This window comes from Falco rusticolus, chromosome 2, assembly GCF_015220075.1.
Source record: "Falco rusticolus isolate bFalRus1 chromosome 2, bFalRus1.pri, whole genome shotgun sequence".
NCBI classification, from domain to species: domain Eukaryota; kingdom Metazoa; phylum Chordata; class Aves; order Falconiformes; family Falconidae; genus Falco; species Falco rusticolus.
The window spans coordinates 43,350,008-43,371,782 of record NC_051188.1 but is presented as its reverse complement, the minus strand read 5'-3'; the positions used below and the strand labels follow the sequence as shown (position 1 = coordinate 43,371,782).

Here is a 21,775-nt window from a genome sequence, read left to right as displayed (position 1 = left end):
CCATCGCTAAACCATGTCCCGAAGTACCACATCTACGTGTTTTTTGAACACCTCCAGGGATGGTGATTCTACCACCTCCCTGGGCAGCCTGTTCCAAAGCTTGACCACCCTTTCAGTGAGGAAATTTTTCCTAATACCCAATCTAAACCTCCCCTGAGACCATTTACTCTTGTCCTGTCGGTAGTTCTCTGAGAGGAGACCGACCCCCACCTGCCTGCAGCCACCTTTCAGGTAGTTGTAGAGAGCAATGAGATCCCTCCTGAGCCTCCCCTTCTCCAAATTAACAACCCCAGTTCCCTCAGCTGCTCCTCATAATACTTGTGCTCCAGACCCTTCACCAGCTCCGTTGCCTTTCTCTGGCCATGTTCCAGCACTTCAGTGTCCCTCCTGCAGTGAGGGGCCCAAAACTGAACACAGCATTTGAGGTGTGGCCTCACCAGTGCCGAGTCCAGGGGGACAATCACTTCCCCAGTCCTGCTGGCCACACTGTTTCTGATACAAGCCAGGATGCTTTTGGCCTTCTTGGCCCCTGGGCACAGTTGTAGCTCATGTTCAGCTGGCCATCAACCAACATCCCCAGGTCCTTTCCCACCAGGCAGCTTCCCAGCCACTCTTCCCCAAGCCTGTAGCATTGTGGGATTGTTGTGACCCAAGTGCAGGACCTGGCGCTTGTAGAATCTCATACAACTGGCCCATCAGTCCAGCCTTTCCAGATCCCTCTGCAGAGCCTTCCTACCTTCAAGCAGGTCAACATTCCCACTAAACTTGGTGCTGTCTGCAAACTTACTGAGTGTGCACTGGATCCCCTCATCCAGATCGTTGATAAAAGATACTGAAGAGGACTGGCCCCAGTTCTGAGCCCTGGGGAACAGCACTTGTGACCGGCCATCAACTGGATTTAGCTCCACTCACTGCCCTTCTTTGGGCTTGGCTGTCCAGCCATCTTTTTACCCAGCGTAGAGTACACCTGTCCAACCCATGAGTAGCCAGTTTCTCCAGGAGAATGATGATGTGGGTGAGTCCAGGTAGTCAACATCTGCAGCCTTTCTCTCAATCACTAGATGTTTTGAAAGTGTTCTTGCTTTCTGTACAGCTTGTGGGAAGAATTAAGAGTTTGACTCTAATTGCTCCCTCCTAATGCTCTATGAATACATGGACAACATGGTGCAATTATGGCATTGAGTGCTTTAAGCTCAAAAAAAAAAAATAGCATGGATAGCAAACAAGTCATCAAAGTTCACGTGCCTGAGCTGTGCTGTTGCTGAATGCTTTTGCTAAGTTCTGCTCCGTGGCTTCCTTTGGCTGAAGTCATTCATCTGTGTGTGTCACTGCCTCTGAGGGTATATGGGTAGTATGAATCTTTAGTATTGTATATCTGTCCTACTATCTAATATAGCATTTTGACTGGTTCCAAAGCTGTAAGTATTGGGGAAATTACAGATTGCTTTAAGTCACATTATTCTTTTGAAGTATAGCAAGTCAAATTGAAAGTGACCCTTCTCACCATTAGCATTAGTGGTTCTGAAAGTTGATTGACTTAACAGAGACAGGTTTAAAGCTGTGAGTGAAAAGATATTTGAGAGTATAAAGCTAGTAGTAGATCTGTGAATTTGAGGGGGATGCATAGATGAACAGAGAAATTAATGGTGGTGAATGGAGAATCTCTGTAGTAGTTCTTGCTCACAGCATCTTTTTCAAAATGTTATGTTCAAGATACTACTTCTATGAAATTGTTTTTCTTGTGCACTGTATGTTTTGCTACGTTTGAAGTCTCTACGGGGACTTCAGTTTAATAACTGTGCTGTAGATCTTGTTCAATTCCTTATAACTAAATTCATTCAAATAGTTTTTCCTGTTGCTTTCAGTGGTTGCTGTTGCTGTGTTAGATTCTGACTCATGCGTATGGAATTAGAGGTTTAAATAGTTCATATGTCTGTACTTTGTAGAACATATTTGTAGCCTAAGAGGATACAATTTAATGCTCTTTGGGACTTCTTGGGCCCCGTGTGTGTCTTACTGTCTTTGCTTGTTAAGATTTTTCTGGAGATAGGCAGCTTCCGCTTAGAGAGTGTGGTAATTGTTGACATTCCATAGGTAGGCGTGAGGAAACCTTCAGTGCTATATCGTGTACTACATTACACTGTCTCCTGACAAAGAACTTATCTCTGCAGATGATGTATATCATCATAGCCTCACTTACCAGTTTAAAATTCAAGCAGTCATCAATACCCCACAGCTAACTTTTGACTATTTGAAATAACAGAAGAGGGAAAGCTATCCAGAAGGCCTGGATAAAAACGAATTGGTATCTGCTGTGTTTGGTAGTGAGGATTACAACTGTTGCTCTAAGCTTCTTGTGCCTCATATAAGTCACTGGTTCCAAAGTTTTTGCCTAATCTATTTAACTGCTGTGGTTTTAGGAAGACAGAGGAGGAGGATGTCATTTACTTTCTGTTTTGGATATTTCCAGGCACTCTGCTTAAAGCTTGTTATTTTAGCAGTAATAATAAACATATAACATGCTTCCATGGACAGTGCTTACTGTATCACGTTGCATATATGCACAAACATGGCACCTGCATGTGCCTGTGTATTGCAGTGACATGCATCAGCATTCATTTACTTTCCAATTTAATACAGTTGTAACATTTCTGCAGCTGCAAGTAAGGTCTTGGGTGAGTTTAAGTAATGCTTGATAGGAAAAAAGGGATCAATATAAAGAAGCCTTTTTTGAAAGGAAACTGATTTTACTAATTGTGACATGAATTGATACTTCATCCAATGTATTACTAACATTTAGTGTGATTCAGTTAGGATTTAGTTCTGATACATTAATATCTGAGTGGCTATGTAGTAGTTGCAACATCATTTGACATTAGATTTTACTCTTTAAAGAATCAAACCAAGCATGATTTTCTTGTTCTTCACAAAAATAACCATCTCTAAAGACTGTTTTACATATTAGCAAACTTTCTTTTGCCAGTAGCCTACATACCTAAAGTGTAAGTTCAGAATCACCTGTGTTTATGTATAGCAACATAAACTATAAAGCAGGTAGTTCATTCACCTACTAAAAAATGATCTTTCATTACCACTGTCTCCTTTCTTGTTTTAAATCTCCCCACCATTTTCAGTGAAACTCCATTTTATAAGTAATAAGTGATATTGAGTGAGTCTTGTTTATTAGTCATATATAGCAAAGAATTAATGTCAGTGCTTAGTTTGATTTTCTGTTCAACTTACATTTAATTAAAGCTCCAGCAGTGTAAGGACAAGCAAAAATGCCTGTGAAGAGAGAAAAGGAAAGGTGGCTGAGGTGGAGTACCTATGATTTAGCACTTCTCCGAAGTTATCCTTGGGCTCTTTAAGCTACAAAGGAAGTTTAAGGACATTTTTAATATTTTTTTTATTGTTATTTTCACCATGAATTTAGGGTCATCATTTAGTTTTCATTCTGAATCTAGTACTTAAAAAAAATGGAGTCTTGAGTTGTTTTAAATTACATCATTTTGCAGCTGACTGTGGTGGCATGGAAGAATAATTAACAAATACAGATGAAATAACTCCTCTGATGAGATATACGATTCTAAGTATTTTAGGTTCATGTGAGTGTATGGAGATGTATTCAGATGCTATTTGTAATTCTAGTTAAGATGGCCACTCTGTGAATAATGACTTCATATATCCTGTAATTGCACCTGTGTAAGTGGATTCCTTCAAAAGGGAAACAGGACTACATAATCCCTGAAGAAATTTCTAGTTTTGCATATATTTTTGAAAATTTGGGGATTAGATTAGGATTACATGTACATTGTAACAGAAATAAATGGCAAAGCGATGTGTAGCATTGATAACCAAGCAGTCCAATCTGTTTCTCAGATTCCAGCTCTTTAATTATTTAAAGTGTGTAGAGTTTTTCCAAGGAAATGTTAATGTTTTGGTGAGGTTACAGGAACTCCCATGAAATGCACTTTCAATCCTAACTTGTTTTAATAAAGATTTTATCTGAAAATTTCATAGGTGTTTGAACCAGCTCCAGCATTTAAATCTCACTGGCGCTGGATTGGCATCCACAGGAGGGGTTTTGTGCTTCAGCAGGTATTATCAGACCAGAACTTCTGTCTTGCAGACATTCATGAGCTAATGAAAAGGAAGGAAGAAGGTGTTATATCTACACAGATTTGAAAATAATTAACAGGAATGGAGAAAGGGAAAGGGTTGTTGGTTTGGTGGGTTTTTTTATATTAGCAGTCAAGATGCCTACATATCCTAGGTGTAGTGCCTTTGTGTGTAACATGAAAAGATGATCCGTTTTTCTTTTTTTACTCTGCCTGAGTGGTTCAAGAGGAATAATTTCCTCTATTCCATATACTTAGTGCTGTTTACCCTCTCCAGCCTTCCTCCCTCATATTTACAGAAAAGTGGGAGAGATGGAGAAAGGGGCAAGTAAAATCAACAGTTAAGTAGGCCAAAGAGAAGGGAAGCAAAATAGCTGTTTCTTTACAAACCTTTTTTGTAACCACAGTCCTACAATTTTCTTATTTCTCTTTTTCTAGATTCTTACAGCGTATAGGAATTTGCACGTCCCTTCTATTATGTCTTCAGAGGCATAAGCCTTGTTTCTGATATATGTTTTAAAAATCTTTGCTGTAATCGTGGAAATAGGCAGGCTGATCTTGTGCATAGGTTGGTTCCTCTTCCCCAAATGCCCAAGAAAGGCTGAATGAGGCCTTTCCTCAATCTGGAAATCATACCAAAGGTTGTCTTTTGAGGTGAACATTCAAATGACAAAGTGAAAATGTTGACACATATAAAGGGGGAAGTTTGAAAAAACAAACAACCCAGGAAAAATGTTAAATAACTGTCTTTTTATTCTGTTGCCCTCATTCCACTGAATTCTAAGCACATAGGATCTGTGAAAATGTAAAAATTCAAAGAGATTTTGGAAGACGACATATTTTTTAGTGATAGGCAAAGTCCAGTATTAAGTTTGCAGTCATGTTTGGTCCAGGTTGCATTTGCTTGTCTTTTGTGTCTTTTTTGAATATAGTTTTTCAGATGAGTTATTTCTTGTCACAGAGAGAGTTGCTTGTAGTGGACTAGTCATGGAAGTACTGTAATAAGTTGATTTGCCCTAGATTTATACTTTCAGACTCAGACAAAGTCAATACAGTTAATTTTAACAGTTGTAACAATCTGGAGGTTTCAAACTAAAAGAGGTTCTATACAATTTATTACTTTATAGTAACTTATTTCAAAATCTCTTGCAGAATTAAATTTAGAAATATATTTAGCAGATTTCACATAAATAAGAAAGTCATGTGTAAGATCTGTTGATAATTTTATGAAGTGAATCCCATCTGACCCCAGACCCAAGAAGCTGCTCCATAGTTGATGCTTTTTACTGGACAGAATTTGAAGAAGTTGCAGCTTTGTTCTGACTGCCTTTCATTTCAGCACAAAACGGTTGGTTTACAAAGCTTTAAATAGAAAAAATGAACAGGTGGTTTGGGTTCAGGAAATAAAATAAGCTATATTATTGTAGACAGGGAAAATTCTTTTCTCATTACACACTACTTGGATAGAATTAAGCAGACAGCTCATGCTGAGAAATTTGAAACTCGGAGAATGCAACAGTTAAAAAGACAGACAATAAATGCGGTAGTAATTCAGAGATGGACCTAAACAATCTACAGTAGAGCAGCTAACTCAAAATAAACAAACTAAAACAACAAAAAAACCCCAAACCCAACCCTCTAATGTTATCTTTGACAATGGAAATCTATTTTATAAACCAAGCATAATGATGACTTCATTTCTCTGATTAAAGTTAGTCATCTGTTTATTTTTCCAGGGTTAGTTAACTTTATTCGCATGGGATTATGTTAGCAATTATGTTTAGAATGAAATCTCTTCATTTTTAAACAGATTTGGGGGAGGAGAGAAGAGAAAAAATATTTGTTTGCTACTCAGTAATCCAGTCCAAATGTTCAATAGTCCCTCCGTGGCAAGAGACAGCATATGACTTTTAAGCTAGACTTGGTGCTGAACACATTTGAACAATAAAACCTTAGATCACTAATATTTGAAGTATTTATTTCTAATTTGCTCACCATCTGCTCTGAGATTCTTTGGTTTATATTACACGTATTTTCAAGGCTCCAATACTTTTTACACTGAAATTAAAAAAAAATTATGTTAACTTGGTCTGGGAAGTAACACTGCAAAATGTTACATGTACTCTCTAAGAAGTTCAGAAATGTTTTATGTTGGATTTTTATTGTTTTGTATCTTATCATCCTTTTATTTGTTAAACATAATATTTCTTGTAGAAAATGGCAACTTTATTTTGGTATTTTTTATGCTACTTTTTTACTAGGTAATTAACAATATAAAATAAGCCAATAAATTTACAGAGAGCCTTAAGAGTAATTTTAGACAGTGCTGATACATTCATATATTTTAATTTAGAAACTCCCAGACATGAATGAGTGTTATGCATTAAATTCAGCACCTGATCACATGCATGTTGGATAGTATCCAGAGACTGGGCAAGCAAAGACTGCTACTTCATAGTTGTGCCACTGAAATTAAGATTAACTCCCTAGAGAAGACAATTGAATTAACACAGCATGTTTTATGTGCAACAAAAACAAACTTACCTGTGTCACTACTTTGCCTACAACTTTCAGAAGTGCAGTCAGGTACATACACACTGTAGTAGCTATGAATAAGCTGATGTTTCATATTAAACATTTGTTGTCACTTCTTAATTATATTTTAGTGTTAAATCTTAATGGTTTAATTATGTGCACATTACCATTACACTCTTAAGAGAAATATTCTGACTTATTCCTGATGGCTGTTTTAAACGATAGATTTATAATTTGGTGTTTTATCTCATTGCTTAGATTTTTTTATTAATCTCAGGTAAGCAAATTAGTGATGTTAAAGAGAAAAAAACAAAACCTGAAAATACTAATCATTTTATTTTAACTCCAATGTGTGCATTATGCATTTATATAAAGAAAACATTCATGCCATATCATTAGCAAACAAATAATAATCAGTCAGACATGAAGTATTATTAAAAGACAAGAAGATTTTATGATGAAGACAGGAGAAATAATAGAAATTTGCAGAAGGGCTGTTGTTGTATCTTGTAAGGAATAGCTAGAAAATTAGATTAATCAAGGAGCAGACATTTGGAAGAAAGTTTGTGTGAATGCCTGACAGTCTTGCTCTTTCCCTCATTTCAAATGTTGGCAGGGTAGCATGCAGCTCCAAGGGAAATGTGCTCCTTTCATACTTGAGTAATTGATGAATTGTATGCAATATGCAAATGAGAATCCATAAATCTTATGAATGACAGCTTAATTTATGTGAGCCTTAATGAATGCAGGATTAGATTTTAATTAAATATCCTCAAAGGCACCCTGAGTAGTAGGTTTTTTTAGGCCTTGTTTTTTTGAAGACTTGTTTCACATGCAGTGCATTTTATGAAAGAAGAAAATCAGGCAAAGAACTTAGTAGAAATGTTCTTGTGTTTTAATGATAAGCATTGTTCTGTTTTGTGAAGCAAACAGTACTTCAACTGATAATAAGCGTTTAACAAAATATCTACAGATCTCTTTTGTACTTCCTACAAAATTTCCCAAATTTGATTACCTTTAATTGCTACTGGCTTCTGATATTGTATGCTATTTTTAATTACAGAAAAAGTTATTAAAACTTTTCCAAAAATAAACAGTATCATCAGACAAGTTCATTAAAGTTTGATTTGCTATATGAATGTTTTAAATGATAAATCTAATTCCACTAAAATAAGGTGTTCCCACCCCATTTTGAAAATTGCATCTCTAGACAATACATAATGAGATAAAATGATAAATAACACAGAAGGTTGTAAATAACATTTAGCAAGCAGAATTCTAAGATAAAAGTATTCTGCAACACTGCCTGCTATTCCCAGCTGTCTTTGGAGTAAGGGGGACTAATCCTGTTCCTTTCACACCTGTTTTAAGTTAACCACTAAGAATGTGGTTAGAATCTGCTGGAGTTGGGAGAGAAAGAAGAGCAAACTTCAGAAATGCAGGCATTGAAGTTGTGCAAGATGTGGTCGCCCAGCTTTATTTCACTGGTCAAGTTTCTCTGTGTTACTTGGTGGTGTTCACATGGCAAAACCACCAGTCCTTTCAGGTAATTTTCTGCTGTCCTGTATGTGATTTTTGCCTTTTGGTAAGAGTAAAAGCAAGGCCCTCCATTTATTTATTGGCAAGATCTGATCTTTTTTTTTTTCGTGGTGTTTACAGCTGTCAACTGTGAAAATTGTCTCTTTCAAAAAAAAACCCCAAAGCTCTTTCAGTTGACAATTTTAATTGCCCCTGTGAAATTCAACACCTTCAAAAAATCCAGAAGCTCATATTTTTAACTTCCAGGCAGTATATCAGTAACTCCTTTTGCAACTTTGCATAGTCCAGAATCTTGCTCCTCAGTATCTCACGGGTGTTGCTTTTCAAGGATTTTGTCCATGCTCTGGCTGCAGTTATGGCAACTGGGGTGATCTTGCTGTTTCTTTTAGCTGAGGCTTAGCAAGGACATGGAGAAGAATAAGAAAGAATTCATCTTTTATGGCTAATGAGTAGATATAGAGGAATTGTGCGTATCCTCTCATTTCTGAGGCAGTCTTTCAAGTCAGCTGTGGGCAGGTGTGGAGAACCTCCAGGAGAAGTGGACTTTGCCGCATAGCAGCTGTGCTTACTTCCTCGGGATGCTCCTGCATGCATGGGAGCATAAATAAAAAGTTATACAAGAATGTCAGTAAAAGAAAGTACAGAACAAATTGACAAGATGAATACCGAAGACCCAGTGGCATTCTGGTTTAAACGGAAGTCAGGTATGAAATAGTTGAACAATTAATGTAAAGATGTAACCCCCTGCTTAAAACTCTGTTGGTGTCGGTGGAACGGTGGCGAATATGATGCTCAAAAAGGGTCCTAGAGAGCTCAGAGAGCTACAGAGCAGGAAGTCTGGGTCTATACTTCACAAATAAGTAGAAAGAATAATGCTAACGTGCATTAGATAAATATGACATACTGGGGAAGAGCCAACATTGCTTCTGTAGATGCAAATTCTAAAATGATTAGTGGATATGCAAGAAAAGGCTATCCAGTTGATAAAACTTACTTGGATTCTCAGAAACCTTTTAGCATGGTTCTTCAGCAGGAATGTTATGCTCCCATGGGCCATTTGGGAAATATCTGGTTAAAATGTGGGAAGCTAACAATTTTTTGTTTTGTTTGCTAGTTGAGAAAAATCACTGCTGAAGGCTCATGGTGGTCTGTGGTAAGACCTATGTTTCTCAGTATCTTCATAATCAATATGGCAACAAAGGGAAGTAATATCACATTAAAAATTAAACATTAGAACTTTTCTGACTAGAAAAAAGATCACTGGAGATGAGGAGCAGGGAGAGTAAGGGAGGAAGGGTAGGACAGAGGTCGGTAAAATTGGGAGTGGGGTAAGAAGGTCAGAAGGGAGCATTCTAATAACAGAACTAGAGGTCATCAAATGAAACTAACAGATGGTAGATCTAACAAAAAAAATATTGAGTCACAGCACACAATTCATATTTAATTTGCTAGATATATTGCCACAGGACATTGTAGGTGCCAAAACCTGATAGTTTCAGAAAATTATAATTAAAGTTTAGGTAAGAAAGATCCGTCAAAGACAGTAAAAGACCACTGCACAAGATTCAGGAAATTTCTGGGATGCAAATTACTGGAGGCTGCAAACATCCTGATACTGTATCCTTTTCTGATACTGCATTTCCTTTTCTATAAATCATACTTGAGCAGCTGGTACTGGCCATCATCAGAGACAGGATACCTGGGTGGATAGGTCCTTGGTTTCACCCAGTGTGGCTGTTCTTTGGTTACTGCATTATGTGCTGCAGCACCTTGCGTATCCCTAGAGACATGTATGGGATATAAAAAGAAAGCATAGAGTGTGCACTCTCAAAATTCTAACATGCAGGTGAATTCTCGAATTATTTGATGGGGAAAGGAAAAGAGAAAGTGGGACTAGAATGAAGAACAACATATTTGGAATATAATATATTTGTTGACCACTATCTAAATATAGATGATTGAGGTCAGTAATTATCAATACACATTTAACAGGTCTGGCAAATGCTTAGGCAGGAAGTTTGAATGGATACTTGATGCCAAATTGGAGTGATGTGGATTACATGTATTTCTGGGCAGTTGAAGAAAAAGAAAGGGAAGAGTAAGAGGTAGAAGTGATTTTCATTTCTATTCTCTCATTCTCCTCCACTAAAATGGAATGTAAATATATGTCCTTTTCAGAACTGTAAGTAATTTGCAGCACTTTTATGTTTTAAAGACAGGTGTCAGAAGACATCTTTTTTCAATTATTTTATGTGAATGATGACATTTTCTTTTCACAAACTTCAAATGGTGACTGTGTCAACAAAAGGGTGTATGAGTCCCTTCAGCTCCATGAACAACTTAAATAAGCAGCTCCAGTAATGACCTCATGTGTGGTAATAGTTTATTGGTTAATGAACTAGCAAAAGGGGGTGAGGGAAGATGATCCTTTTTCTATGAGCATAGCTCTTTACAGAAAGTACGTTTAATTCAGCAATGTCAGCATTTCACAGCCTGTATGAGCTGTTTCAGACACGGCTTTGTGTTTACAGTACAGACTTCTATAATGTCAGTTAGGCTGGGCTTTACAAATGAGCTTTGAATGACTGCTTACTGTTATTTGCCTAGAGACTCCATTCTAGCTAGTGACTTCCATTTGTGAAATACAAGTGATAGTTACAGAGAAATGGAAAAAAAATCCCAGCTTTCATATTGAGTTAGTTAGCATAGATTGGTTTTATTGGTGGGTGCATATAAAATAGAAAGATCGGTAGCCTCTCTAGAGAAATAAGCAAATAAGGTAGCTCAGCCACTGAAAACTCTGATTTCATTCTACATGAAGTTTTGTATCTAGATACACCCATATAATTAGTTTCGTATGTATTTATCCGTCTATCTATCTTTCTATATTTTTTCCTAAGGAAACTGTAGGAATTCATACAAGAATTTTGAAGCCTGTGGTTAGAATGTGTGCATATATGGCACATACATTTAATTCCTTGTATACAGATTTTATTTACTTGATCTTTCTATGATAAATATGAACACTCATTTTGATCTTAAAAATAAAAAGGATGGATGAAGGTGAAAGAATAAGGAGAGTCTTTGAATTCACAATTACGAGATCCAAATAGAGTTCCACAAGATAAAATGTCTCTGTAATCATACTTAACAAACTGTAATTCGCAGGTCAGCTGTATGCTACAATTTGCATCAGATTCACTGCCTACAATGCATAGTTTTTCTCAAGAAGACCTTCACAAAGTTTATAACAAATAAATTGTTTAAGTGGAAATATGCGTGGATTCTTTGCAAAGCATGGATTTCATGTTGTGAGAGGAATCAGGCCCAATATATCTGCTGTAATTGTGAGAGGTAATTATAAGATCTCCTTGAAAAGGACGTTTTTACAGATCTTGATTTGGCTTTCAGCATTTATGAATTTGAATTGACATCCTCAGCACAGTGCCAATTCTGCATGACTAGATTCATTCCACAAACAGAGTTTAAATGGCTGCATATACACTGCTAAACTCACTGGAGCAGGGTTTTGTGCAAGCATCAAATTGTTAACCTTGTGTGGTTTTGAGAAGGCGACAATTCTAGCTGTGTTATGCCATTTGGCATTCTGACCAGAGATATAAAATGCTCCATTTTATTTACCAGTATAGACAAAGCCAGGTCATTTTAGACACAGGTTAGGTTTTAGCTGGTTGGATCTGCAGGGGAAGGATCCCCACCCTGGTGTGCATGGTGTGAGGAACCGCCGCTGGTTCCAGTCTCACAGGAGCAGAATCATTCTGCAGCACCGCTCCGTGGCTGTGGAGGGTGCAGAAAGATCCCCACATTGCCTGAATCCCTCAGTCTCTAGATCACACATCTGGGCCTATTTACCACCTGACTGAATTTACAGTGTAAAGAGAACTTTCAGCCCACTCCTGATGTATTTTATTTCAAAATCCATCCTCTTCCCAGCCAAAGGATACATAATATCTTTTTCTCAGGCAGGAATTAAACCTCCATCTTGTTAGTTGAGAGTTTTACCAGTTTCACAGAGAGGAAGCCTGAGAACCAGCTGAAGTCAGTCAGTGGCCAAGATGAGCGTCCTCTTGTAGTGGAGATGGCCACCTTATAGTGGGATAGCAAGAGTGTAGCCAGCAAGTCAAGAAAGAAAACTTAACTGTCTTCCTCTTTGATTCAGCACTGTCAAAACTGCATCTGCAGTACTGAGTCCTATTCTAGGCTCCCCGGTACAAGAGGGATGTGCATGTAGTGGAGTGAGTGCAGTGGGGGCCACCAAGGTGGAGGGGGGCTGGAGCACATGGCCCATACGGAGGGGCTGTGGGAGCTGGGGCTGTTCACTGTTAAGATCAGAAAGCAAAGGAGGCATTTTGTTGAGGTCTTCAGCTACCTAAAGGGGGGATATAGAGAAGGCAGAGCCTAACTTTTCTCAGGGGTGCTGCAAAAAGACAAGGGGCCAAAGTCCCAAGTTGCAACAAGGAAAATTCTGTCTAGATAGAAGGAAAAATAAAGTCACCATGAGAGACATTAAACACTGGAAAAGAATGCACAGTGTGGCTGTGGGTTCTCTAACCTTGGGGATACTGAAAGCTCACCTAGAGAAGGCCCTGAGTAACCTGTTCTTGTTGATTTTTCCCTGAACAGCAACTGAACTAGATGGTTTCCAGAGGTCCCTTTCAAACTAAAATATTCAATGATTCTGAGTTAGAATAATTTAGGTCAAAAAAGACCTTTAAGATCATCTAGTCCAACCGTTAACCCAGGACTGCCAAGCCCATCACTAAACCTTGTCCCTAAGCACTGCATCTATGCATTTTTTAAACACTTCCAGGGATGGTGATTCCACCACCTCCCTGGGCAGCCTGTTCTCATGCTCGACCACCCTTTCAGTGAAGAAATTTTTCCTAATATCCAATCTAAACCTCCCCTGGCGTAATTTGAGGCCATTCCTTCTTTTTCTGTCACTGTTCTTAGGGAGACCTACACCCACCTGCCTACAGCCTCCTTTCAGGGAGCTGTAGAGTCTAGTTAGCCTTGTGCCTCCTGTATTTGTCTTTACCTGTAAACCACAGTATTTGCAGCTAATTTCTTGTTCAGATTCTCTTTGCTTTTATTACTCTATTCTAATGATAAAAAAAGTTAGTTTTGGTAAGTTTTAAGTGTAATGCAGTATTTTGTAACGGGTGGAGTTAGAAAGTCTGTACTCCTTTAGCCACCGTGTGAGTCCATCTTATTTCAGCTTTGTGTGTAACATAAAGTGTTAGAGCAAGCAAAAAATGAATTTAGTTTTGTTGAACTTCACAATTTTTTAATGTTCTCAGCTTTTAGATGGGGAAGAATAGCAATGATATTCATCGGGACATATTATTCCAAAAGTTTGGAATTTGTGCCTTGATTTGCTTACATTATATAATTTATTACTTTTGCTCTAGGCCTCAGTATGTTCACCTCTAAAGAGGTAAGTGCTACTGAGTTGTTTGGTTTAGCATTTGATTTGTCTTGATGGGATTGAAAACACAGAATGTGTTCTTGCATACAACAATAATATTGACAGCCTGCAACATGCACTGCACGTAAAGGATTTTGAAAAGTTACTGTAGGTGATACTGTCTGTGGTAAAGTGTCATAAGCCACCTAATAATCTGATCATAACTGACATGGGGGATGCTTTTATAATACTTAGAAAACCGTGATAAGGAGGATTGATACAGCAGTTGCATTTTAAGCATGTAACTGAAATCTATCAGAAAAATTGTTAGCCATGATCGTTGATTAAAGGAGACTCTTAATGGAAATCGCAGAGCCACCCTGAAATTAAAAGAGGTGTGAAGATATTATAACAATTATGGAAGATATTACAACAATTTTGGAGAAGTCTTCGCAGTGGTTATGTTTTTTCATAGATAGGTCGTAGTGTCCCATGTCTTTAAACATGTATGACTGTTAGTTTAGGAAAAAATCAAGCATGTGACTTAAGTCATACTTGCTTTATGTTATCAGTACACTTTTCAGTGGATAACTGTGTGTACATCTTTTGTAAAATAATGTTGGTTGACTTGTTTCCTTTGGCTTTGGAAGAGATACACTGGTATTAGAATTGGACTTTCATTCTCATAGTTAGGTGTGCTGTGGTTCCAGTGCCAGTGTCTATTCAGTATTATTTTACTTTGTTGTTTAATGTCAGGTTAATATTTTCAAGTGGTGTTTGTATTGTAAAACCCACCATTATATTACTGTTACTGTCAAAATTGAGTATCAGACCCAGGCAGTGTTGGAGACACTGAAGGAATCTGAATAAACCTCATTACCTTTAGGTATGTAGTCACCACATCCCAAATGCATGCCAAATTACATTACTTTCCATGACCTGTCTCTTCTTCCTTCACTCCTCTTGAAGTTCCAGAAGTGTATGTGTGATGAAGATGAGGGAAGAGCTGGCCTTTGTGCCCAGCTTCAGTAACTAAGAAGCTTGCTGATCACAGACACATTGTATCTCATGCTATAGTTACATCCTTCCAGCTATTTAGCTAGTGTGAATACTTAATCAGTAAAAGCAGTGTTACTAGACCTTATTGGTATGGAGAATATTCCACAAATTGGTGCAAAATGTAATCAGAACAAGTAGAGTCCAAACATGTATCAAAAAAATTCAGCTAGTGATTCTGTTGTCCCCCTCCACCACCACCACCACTGCACACAGACACCACCCCCACCCTCCCCCGTTTAAAACAATATAAATAAGCTGTAATTAATTTAAGCACAGATAAATAAAATTCATACTGCAAAAGTGGATCCAAATAAAAAAACCCAAAGCCCTCAGTCTTGTGTAAATGCTCCAAGAAATTCTCTTCAGCCTACTGAATTAGTAACAATTTCAGATGGTGGCTAAAAGGGAGAGCAGCACTTCCAGTGTGTAGAATGGAAAGGTTTGTGAAGGTATGGTATGTAGCTTTGTTTTCAGTAATACTGACAAATGGCACATATACAGAAGTGTTAGGTCAGAAGGTTTGAAGCATTTGTTGAGTAATCAAAATGTAGTAATTACACATGCAATTTGGTGTTTTTAACGGCTCTTGGCTTGCCTACATCATATAGGACTTGGTTGGCGCCAGGTAGGCTTGGCAACAGCTCTGAAAGTTATGAGTCATGGGAATAGTTGGCAGATCCCAGAGATACTAGTACATATCTGAGAAGAAAGAAGTTCCTGACCTCTTTCGAACAAAGCAGAGGGAAGGTAAAGATCAAAAGTTATAACAGTTCCATCCCCTTCGCTGTTCAGTTTTGGTATATTTTCAATTTCATGACATCATGGTTGACCTGCTTGTTCAATGGCTGTCCGAATTGAAAGTAAAGATTATTAAAAACCAGAATACATTTCTGACATTGCTAAGGTAATTTTTGTCTTGCGATGTTATGGTGGGTTGTATTACCCATTGTGGATATCTCTAGCCGGTACAATAGAACAAGTTTTGTTTTGGGATTTGCTTTAAATGGAAGATTTATAACTTTATTGTAGAGCAGACAGATGTACAGACGCTGGAAGCTGCTGTGCAACTGCCATTGGCAAAAGAAAATTTTTCTCACCACACTGCTGCTGCTGTAGGCAATATAGGGATACCTGCTATGATTCACTTAGAAAATGTTATGAAACATAACCTTAGAAGATCTATTCACAGATACCTACAAACCAAGTTGCAGGGACATGAAAAAATATTTCAGTTTTCTTGTAACTGTTGTTTCGAAGCAGACAAAGCAATAATTGAGCAAAGAAAAAGATTTTTAAAAATCTATATTCAGAGATGTTGATTACAAAATTAAATTGTAGTACTGCTTACCTCATCTGTTTCTAATTCATGTTTACTTAGCTATTTACTAAATTTCTCTCACCCTAGTATTGGGTCAGAAGTTTCCTTGAACCTACTGGTGTGTTAACTAACTCATTAAGAATTTTATAAGAGACTTATGCATGATTCTTTTACAGTCATTGCCTCAGAACTAGTGATGAAAATACGATGTAGAGAGACTAATTTGTAAAATTTTGTATCCACAGGACACAATGTAGCGAACCGGGTTTTGTATAAAATTTTGGATATAAATTATTACTGTGTGAAGAAAGAGCTTGATTTCAGGGTTTTGAAAAACCACGTTCATTACCAGAATGAGTACCAAAAGCATTTACTTTTGTAGTCTGTACTGAGGCTTCAGTAAACTAAAGTTGTGTTATTTTTTGATACTCAGTGTTTATTGTTGTTGGATCATGGCTGCTTCAATTTACCTCTATCCATATTAATTTCTTAAATTTTCACATGAGAAGAACAAAATATCTATTAAATATCCTTTAGGTTGGGTGCAGATTTATTATGTTTGAATTGAAACATTAAAAAAAGCCATCGTATGCAAATGTGTATGAAGATATTGTGCCCTCAGTTTTTAAATAGAGACCTCTTTGGTTAATGGGGAGCTTTGCTTTAGAATTACTGGTGTAATGTAGCTCACTCAGGTCCACTTAATCGATTTGGCCATGATAACGGAACCTTTTTTTTTTTCATGATTTTTTTTATTGTTTTGAAAAATGTATGAAGAATGCATTTGGTGCTATGTATATGTGGTGCTTTCTATATATACTGCAACACGCTGACAGGGCAATGATAAATTTGCTTCTGGCATTGAAGGGCTGTATCTTGAGGTGACTTTTCTTCTTTGGTTCTTTATTCACATAATGCCATTAGTATTGTTTGTTACAATGTAGGATATTTATAACAGGAAACATCTGTGGAGCAGTAATAAAGAATAGTTTTCATAAAGGAGTTTTACATTATCCTTCTACCAGTATCTGGTAACAGTCACATTTATCTGGCTGTAGGAACGTTCTGACAGGTGTAAGGGATAACTGATTGATATAAACTCACTACTGCATGAAAATGAACCTTTTGATAAAGACATCTTAGTTAGAACTGATAAGTAAAGTACAGAGAACATAACTGTCTGCTATTATGTATCATTTTATTACCTTTATGTTGATCTTGATCTTTTAAATGGATAGTAAAGCATTGACAAAAGATGACTGAATGTAGACATTTGTATAATGTACCTTTAGCGGGAGCATAATCTTTAGATCAAGGACAACTTAACAGGCAAAGGGCTCATAATTCATTAAAATAGAGACACTATCTAGTTCATAACATGGAAAACTTAAACAATGTGGTGTTCTAAGGATTCAAAATTAATACTTTTTCTATTTCTTTAAAATGTAACTCTATTTAGGTTTTGATGGATTGAGAGGCAGATGAAAGCATTGGCTAAAAATTAAAAGTAGTTAAGAAATTTATTTCCTGTTTTATCAGTTCCCAGAGCTTTTATGGGCATATCCATGTTAACATCTCACTGATATTAAGTTTTGAGCAGATGGATGCCGTGAAAATTATTACTTACTTCATTTAATAAGATAGAAATAAAAGTGTTTCTCCACTTACGTGTTCTCTGTGAACTTGTTCGGACTCTAAAGATTATTAATACAGTATTCTGGTATTTAAAAAAAAAAAGAAAGAAAGGAAATCTCTAATAAGCTGAAATCCTACAGAATCTAGAGGCTGTTGTCCTGGCAATAGCATCTTACATCAGCATGTTGTTGAAGTCCTGGAATAAACATCAGGAACTTTAGTATTTTGACATGTGTTGACTAATTATGTATAGAGAGATGGTCAATACAAATAGATACGAAAATTGTAATTAATAGGAAAATGTAATAGACCAAAGCACAAAGAAAGAAGGTAGACACCCATAGTATTTTATAATGTTACATATTATTTCAAAATGTTTGTGTAAATGGATGTAGTCAGACAACATTATTTATGCTTATTTAGTAAAAAAATATAGAAGATCCAGTCCTTTATGCTTTAAGTAGAGTCTTTTTTGGTATTCAGTATTTGTGATTTACTAAATAATCTTGCAATGAAACATTTTTTTCTTGTGTCTGAGACAGAACTGTTAACTGCTTTACTACTAGGGTGGGAAAGGGAATAATAGGATCTAATAATTAGTAGTATTTTGTGCTATGTCTTAACCACTTTTGATATTTTTTTCAACTATCATTTATTTAAAATAAACTTGAGAGAAAAAAATATTTTTCATTGTAGATCTTTATGAACTTTACATCATTATTTTACAACAGTGAAAGTTCAGTATTATGCATGTGTAGATAAATGTATATGTGAGTGTTGTGCTTATTATCAGCTCATCAGAACCTGCTAAATTGCATGAGATGTGGTAATCTGATTCTTTCATTTACTCTCTTTTTATTTTAAATAAAAATAAGAGGAGAGTGGTTTTATGGAACATACTCTTGGTCTGAGATTGACCCTTTGAACCATACAGTGAAAGTAGCCTTTTAAGTCACTGGTAGGACCTTGACATTTTATTTTTAATCAAAGAGATTTTCTGTCCTAAATTTAAAGGAATTTATGCACATGATTAAGCATTTTCTTGAATGAGGGCCTTCATTTTTACCAGGAGGATACTTCACATGAACAGTAGTCTGTGCTGTGTAATTAAAACACGTTATCAGATTTAGCTTAATTAATGTTAAAACAAAACAAATGCTTGATGCCTCCTTCAAGGACATTAAAAAAAAGATTTCCTGCTATTCTTGATTTGCCATGTTGTGCCAATGTTGAAAATGGATGAATTATGTTACTTGCCATAGTGACAGATTATTTTACCTGAAATGTTGTTATGCATATAGTACTTGTCTGAAATCAGTTGTTCATATGCTGGAGAAGTCCATGTACATCTTGTATGCAAATTATTATCTTTTAATCTGTTTATGAATACAGCAAGATAGAGGTAACAGAGGTCTGAAAAAATTAACATTGCATTATCTTCGTTTTTTGTGGGGTTAAGTTAAAACTTCGAGAGCATGCTAATATTAACTGTGGTTAATTTACCGTATTTTTATGGCAACTGAAAAAGCAGGGATGGGGTGTGGAGTTGCCTTTTCAGAAATATACCATCTCTGTCCAAGATAGTCAGTGTGTCAGTGTGTCAGTGAAATTTTCATGTTTAAGAAGTGACTGTATGATCCACCTCATGTGACTCTCGTATCTTCTTCTCCAGAGGCCAGTAGTAAAATTTCACTTGCATCAAATAGCAGAACTATGTAACTATATAGGTTGTTCAACAATCTTTGAAACGTATCAGCATATGCATAATTCACTTTATTTCTTCTCTAAGATCTTAATCCTTTTAATACATCTTTAGTATTTTTGTGTTGTTTTAGTATTTATGTTCTGAGCCCAATAGCACTGGTAACATAATACTTTTTTGTTTGTTTGTTTGTTGGTTTTGGTTTTGTTTTTCAAATCCAAGGGGAACTATGTTGATAAATTAAGTTTTTCACATCATAGAAAGTATTATCACCATTGGTGTTATAGGTAGACTCAATAAAGAGGCTGAAGTCTAAGTAAATGGAAAAGCCGAATTTCTGTTGCACTTAAAATCATGGCCCTTTTCATTAAGGAATGAGATTTACCAGGTAATGAGGATACAGGACTTTGACATACGTAACTGCTTATTTGGTACCTTCCATGAAAACTAAAATTTTCTTCTAAAAATGAAAGCTTAAAACACAAAACAAAAAAAACCTAAAAAAACCCCACCAAATCAACTCTTTACTGGAGACAATATTTTTTAATTTTCAAAATGGAATTCAGCTTTTTGAAATAATTTCTTTTAGAAACACATATAAAATCCTGGTTTGAAACAGTACTGATCCACACCTCTGTAACACATCATTAGAGTACTGACACATTTTAAAAGTGAAACTTAATGAGAAAAAAAGAAAAAAAAAGGAAAATCCTGTAAAAGTGTAAAAGATAAACAAACCAAAACCAAACCACACAGCTGACATTTTAGAATTGTTCTGTGGAATTGCATCCTGGCACAGACTGATTGGAATAAATGAACCTCTCTGACCATCAACTCTCAGTGTCTTAGAAACTGAATTCTGGAAGCATAAGATGTATTAGCTTTGGTGCTTTTTATATATATATATTTACAGGTCTTGGCAATATCTGAGAGACCTTGTTTTCATTTCTGGTCACCACCTCAGCAAACTAATCAATGAGGCATGAACTGCTATCTGCAGAGAAAGAAATGAAAAATAAACCAGAGATAATCCTTCAGTTAAAAGGTTATTCTGTGCGATAAAAGCTATTTTGTTAATTTATTTACTTACTGGTACAGTGAGATAAAGTGAGGGAACAATTAGGGAATTCTAGTTGAAAGGATTTAAAAGGGCAATGACGACTTAATATTTTAGGTTATTTGATTGACAATATAGTTACACAGATTTCTTAAACTAAAAAAAAAAGTAGTGTTCAGTGAGTCAAAATTCTTTTTACTACAATTAGTATTTTCTGCTATTAGTATTTTCTCAATAGTATCTTCGTACTCACAAATACTAGTTTTAAACTAATTAGTATATGGTAATTTGGTTAAACTAGGTGAATAAGTTGTTTGTTTCGGTAAAGTATCTGCAGTAATAATTGTTTCCAATTTTATCCCTATTTTTCATGTTAAATATATATGATGTATAAAATCTTTGTTGGTTTTGACCTATATATAGTCTGATAGAAGATATTTGTTATTTGTGGACTATTATATATTATTTAATTTGGTTTATTGCAACTGATTAAAAATTACTTTAATATTCAGATAGTTACTTCTGAATATAAGCACCAAGTGTAAGAAAATTATTAATAAAATCTCCACGTAACTTTTTGCAGTAATAGTTCTGGTTTTCCCAGTGTTTTTTTTCCCTAATTTTAAAAAATGTATTTAACAAATCTTCCCAGTGTGCAAGTCTGTATTTTGGAATGTAATTCTGTTTAGTTGTAAAGAATATCATCATAAACATATCGCGTATACATCTCAACTGATTCACTATTATTTTGAGAAGCAGAGATACATAGAGATATCTGTCTTTCTCCAAGTCCATCAGGAGGGTTTGATGTGTGCTTGGGAGATACCCTCTTCAGCTTTTGGAAGTGGACAAGGCTTTGCAGCATCCTGTATGCACATAATCATTCGCCTTTAAGAGATTCAGTCTTTAGCTGTTGACACTTTACAGCTTCTGTCATTTTACAGGATTGAGGATTATCACTGCCGTGAAATTTTCTGTTTCTCTTTTGGATCTTCATCTTTTACGCTACACGAGGATTGGTCTTTCCTTTTTTATTCTACTTGGAGAGCTGTTTTCCACTTTGCTTTCTCTCTCCCACTTCTGTTTTCATGAATCTTATTTTTTTCCAGAACCTTGAAATTTGCACCTGTTTTTTCTAGCATGGGAAGAGAAAATATTAGATGTTTCTCAGTTGTGTTCTTTCTAATTCCTTTTAAGTTGTAGAGACATTGACCAAGGTCTTGCAAGTTAGAAGCACTTTTTGCAGAGATGGGTTGACCATATCTTCTGTGAACTATCATGGGTATGATACAATTCCAACAAAAATAAAGGGGAGTCTTTCCTTTGATTATAAAGAAAAGGGTTCATGACCTTTGTAGCCAACAGTGGCACGGTAACAGTGCTG

The 21,775-nt window shown here is 36.2% G+C and overlaps 1 protein-coding gene across 5 annotated transcripts in view; it reads left to right on the top strand.

Moving 5' to 3' along the window:
- Positions 1-21,775, top strand: part of DACH1 (dachshund family transcription factor 1) — a 370,263-nt gene that overhangs the window by 114,598 nt on the left and 233,890 nt on the right. The gene's annotated exons all lie outside the window — the stretch shown is intronic.